The sequence below is a fragment of the Rattus norvegicus genome, chromosome 15, assembly GCF_036323735.1.
Source record: "Rattus norvegicus strain BN/NHsdMcwi chromosome 15, GRCr8, whole genome shotgun sequence".
Taxonomy (NCBI): Eukaryota; Metazoa; Chordata; class Mammalia; order Rodentia; family Muridae; genus Rattus; species Rattus norvegicus.
The window spans coordinates 36,465,504-36,470,535 of NC_086033.1; the positions used below are offsets into that span (position 1 = coordinate 36,465,504).

General features: G+C 42.7%; 1 pseudogene; it reads right to left on the reverse strand.

Moving 5' to 3' along the window:
* Positions 1–3,910: 3,910 nt before the first annotated feature.
* Positions 3,911–3,993, reverse strand: LOC120097290 (U4 spliceosomal RNA; annotated as a pseudogene).
* Positions 3,994–5,032: the final 1,039 nt, after the last annotated feature.

Genomic DNA, 5,032 nt, shown 5'->3' on the forward strand with positions numbered 1-5,032 from the left:
CCAGGGGTTCAGGTTAGTTGACACTGTTGGGGTTGCCATCTCCTTGAGGGCCTTCAATACCTTCCCCTAACTCTTTCAGGTGTCCCAGTGTTTGTCTGTGGGCATCTGCATCTGTCTCAGTCAGCTGTTGTGTAGAGCCTTTCAGAGGCCTGCTATGCTAGGCTCCTGTCTGCAAGTACAACATAGCATCATCAATGGTGTAAGGGATGGTGCATGGGATGGGTCTCAGAATGGGCTGGTTACTGGTCAGCCGTTCCTTTAGTCTCTGCTCTGTCTTTGTCTCCTAAATCTTGTATTAATTTGTCATATGTTTTAACCTCTAAAATTTCCTCCTTGTCTTGGATTTCTTTTCATCCACATCATTCTGCTCTGACATTGTGGATGTAGTTAGCAGTCTGGTGAGTGTTATAATTTGGGACATTTAAATTATTTATGGGGTTGGAGACACAGCTCAGAGGAAGCACATTTGCTACACTTCATGTCAACTTGACACAGCTAGTCACCAGAAAAGACGAAGCCTCAACTGAGAAAATGCCTCCCTAAGACAGGACTGTGAATAAGTCTGTAGGAAGTTTCCTTAATTAGTGATTGATGGGGGCCTCTAGGGAGCCCACCCTATTGTGGGTGGGTCCCAGGGTCTCTAAGAAAGCAGGCTGAGCAAGCCATGGGAAGTGAGCCAGTAGGCAGCACTCCTCCATGGTCTCTGCATCAGCTCCCACCTCCAGGTTCCTACCCTGTGAGTTCTGTCCTGACTTCCTTTGATGATGAACAGTGACATGGAAAGTGTAAGCCAAATAAACCCTTTCCACCTCCCCAAGTTGCTTTGCTCATGGTGTTGCACCACAACAGTAGCCTCAGTCTTGACTGAGACACTTGCCTAGCATGCAAGGGGGCCTGGGTTCAATACTCAGTACCAACAAAAAAAAGTTTAGTTTTAAATTCCCCTTAATCTTTTCCATTTATTTGTCCTGGCTTGCCTGCCCCCCCCCCTCTCTTTCACAATGGAGGCTTGTTTGTTGTTGAGTCTCAGAAAGGCAATACATTAGAACCATTGCGATGAGCCCTTTGTATCTGAATGAATTTGGGATTGGAGGCATCTGTCTTAGGATAAGACAGAACTGTTTTTGTCTGAGGACTCCTAGCAGTTAGACTGTTTTTCCTTCTGCAGTGCCTGGGTGTGCAGGGGTGAAGTTCTGGATTATTGGCTTGTTTTGGGAGATTTTCCTGGTTAGGTATTGAAGTATGAGCATTTGACTGGAGCTGAAAAGTCCAGGGGTCTTGTCTACTGTTTGTATAACCAGCCCAGCCTGCTCTACTCATAAGGAGAGACCACATCTGAGCATAGGACTTGCAGGAAAAGCATTGCCCCCAATGCTTCCACGAAAAGCAAAACATCTTGCTGTGCCTGTAGCCTTCTCTTCTTCTTCTTCAATTTGCCCTGTAGAGAGTAGTGATGATCCCCAGAGACTCATCGGATTTAATGTACACATTAGTAGTTCACTTGCCTCGGTGGGGCTAGATCAGAAATAGCTCTGTGAGATTTGGAAACGTGCACTGTGACTAGATTTGTGGGTGCTCTATCTAAATATTGAGGGAGGAAAATGCATGGGTCCACTGAATGCTGAAGAAAAAGAAGAGAAGCTAGAGGAGTCTTTACTTAGTGAATTAGTAAACTATCCATTAGCTAGTAGGACAGCATCTGTATATCATTTATTGATTTTCTAAAAATCAAAAACATGTAGAGAACTAATTTATTGTCAGGCAATCTACGAAAACCTCACTGGCGTCACCATTTGATAGAGCTGCTCTCATCGCTCTCTTACAAGGAAGGTAAGGAAGCAGAGAATTGTCACTGCAGGAGTTGGAGCCACCATTTGCATCTGTCTGCTGTGAGAGCCCACACTTCTCCCACCCACCTTGCTTGCCTTTTTCTGTCTCTGGATGCACACTTTTGCTTTGTTCTTTTTACCTATTGAACACCATGTAAGCCCTACTATAAGTACCACCCAGAGGGTTTTGGCTAAGAGGAAGTCAGTCACTGTTAGTTTTCTGTCTCAGGTTTTCCATGAAAATTTTACCTGGTTCCTATCTTGGTGTGAACCACTCTCCCTTGTTCCTAGTTGATGCTTTTTCTGATTCATTGTTGTTCTCCAGCAGTTTGGCCTCCTGCAGTAGGCTATAAGCCTGATGCGATCAGTTGATAACTGAGCTTCCTTTCAGTTCATCTCTCAGGCTGTCTCAGTGTCATCTCAGGCACAGGACCCCGTGGTTTCAAAGTGGACTAAGTTGGCTCTTCGGAAGCCGTGAACTGTTCCTAAGTATGGCTTGGCTTTACGATGCTGTAGGTGCTGTTTCCTCTCTTAAATAATTTCCAAGCAAGGTGGAAGACTCCATGAGAGCGCCAAACAGCCCAGAGAACAAACAGATACGTGGTTTTTCTCTATGTTCAAGGATCTATGAAGACCCAAATTATTCGCCATTCATTTCTCTGTCCCAGGTGGCAACATTCTTTGCCTTGTGTCCAAAGACAGTTTGAGTCATTTAAAGTATGTCCACTGAGACACCACCAACAAAGACATCCTCTAAAAGAAGACGTGATATTGAGTCCAGTCTAAACTAAATCACACCCTGTTGATATCACACTATGTCAACCTTCAGCTTGTGTGGGGTTCCTAAGAGATCTCCTTCCCCCCTTTACTGAACATAGCTTTTTGTCCCACACATAATCTATTCCAATTACAGTTTCCCTTCCCTATACTCCTCCCAGTTCCTTCCCAACTCTCCTCCCATCTGTATCCATCCCTCATTTCTGTCTCTCATTAAAGCACAAAAAGGTTTATAAGGAGGTAGTGATATAATTTATAATACAATGTAAAAATACAATAAAAACCAATAAATCAGAATAGGACAAAACAAAATCAATCAATCAATCAATCAAAAAAAAAAAAAACCCAAACACCACCACCACCACCACCACCACCAACAACAACAACAACATCCCAAAAAAACAGAAGAAAAAGAGCCCGAGGAAAGGCATATGACGTAGATAATAGATGCAGAGACCCACCTGTTTGCACACTCAGGAATCCCAAAAGAGAACTCTCTTCCCATCGCCTCTTTTGCAGGGTTCCCTGAGCCCTGAGGGGAAGAATTTGATAGAGACATGTCATGTAGAGCTGACTATTCCAAGGTCTGTCTCTGTCCCTCTGTCCCTCTGTCCCTCTGTCCCTCTGTCTCTCTGTCTCTCTGTCTCTCTGTCCCTCTGCCTCTCTCTCTCTCTCTCTCTCTCTCTCTCTCTCTCTCTCTCTCTCTCTCTCTCTGTGTGTGTGTGTCTAATGACTGATTTGGGGTCTCTATTTGTTCCCATCTGCTGCAGGAGGAAGCTTCTCTCATGATGGTTGATCAAGGCAATGATCCGTGAGTATAGAGGAACATCATTAAGAGTCATTTTATTGCTCCTTTACTTATTTTTTAAAGAACACTAGTGTTTGTTTTAACCCTGGGTCCCTGGGCTAGCTAGTGTCAGGTTCTTGTTCATCTAGCTTCTCCCAGTTTCAGCCTTAAGTGAAAATCGGTTGATTATACCCACAAGATTTGTGCCACCATTGCCTTAGCATATCTTGCAGGCAGGACACCATTGTTGATCCAAGGTTTTGTGGCCTGGCTTGGTGTTTATGTTTCTCCTTTGAAAGCATGAAGAGTACCTTCCTGTACCAAAGATACTAGAATGTAGGGGTGAAGGTCCTATGTAGGCACCAGCTCCATATCTCCATATTCAACAAGTTGTACAGATGTTGTCTCTAGCAGTGGGGCTCTTGCTGTGAGTTTTCAGAGGGCAAACTATGTAGTCTTGGCAATAGCCTGGGTTTTTGGAGGTTCCTATAGGTGTGTGGGTTTAATGTCTGGGTCTTCAATTTGGGAAAAGGTTTCCATTAGCAATAATTGCACCTCGGATAAACCTCATTGGCTACGATACTGGCACTGCGCAAAGCTAGGGTCTTCAATTTGATCCCATTGATCAACATGTCAGTTTGTCCCAAGACCATGCTGTTTCTATTACTATAGCTCTGTAGTATAATTTGGAGTTAAGGATTGTAATACCTATAGCAGTTCTTTTATTATTCAGGATTGTTTTGTTTGTTTATGTGTGTGTGTGTGTGTGTGTGTGTGTGTGTGTGTGTGTGTGTGTGTGTGTGTATGTGTGTTTTCCCTCTATGATGTGCTGGTATGGGATTATTTATGTCCTGTGTTTTCTTGGGTGTGATTAATCTCCTTAGATTGGAGTTTTCCTTCTTGCACCTGTACAATAGGATTTGTAGATAAATATTTCCATCTGTGATGATTGAAAGTTTTGCAGGGGAAAACACAGTAGTCTGTGTCTCTCTTTTTGTAGGTTTCAATATTCTTTCTTTATCCTGTATGTTTTCTGTTTCGATAATTATGTGCCAACGGAAATTTCTTTCCTAGTCCAGTCTATTTCGTGTTCTGTGTGCTTCTTGTACTTTGAGAAGTATTTCTCCTTCCCTAGGTTAGGGAAATGTTCATCTATGATATTGTTGAAAATATTTTCTGCTCCTTTGACCTATGCTTCATTTCCTTCCTATATTCCTATTATTCCTAGATTTTTGTCTTTTCATGGTGTTCCAGATTCCCTGGATGTTTTGTCTCTGGATTTCTAGATTTAACATTTTCTTTGACTGAGGTGTCCATTTCTTCTATTTCGTCTTCAATGTCCAAGATGCTGTCTTCTATCTCTTGTATTCTTTGGATGAGGCTTGCCTCTGAGATTCCTGTTTAAGTTCCTACATTTTTTATTTCCATGTTTCTTTCAGCTTGGATTTTCTTTATTGATTCTGTTTCCACTGTCAGGTCTTGAACTGTTTTATCCATTTCCTTCCACTGCTTTCTTGCATTTTCATAAATTTCTTTAAGGATTCTGCTCATTTTAAGGTCACTGTCTTGTTCTTCAGCTGTGTTGCAGTTCTCAGTGCCTACTGTGGTAGGGTTTCTGGGCTCTAATAAACTTGTATTA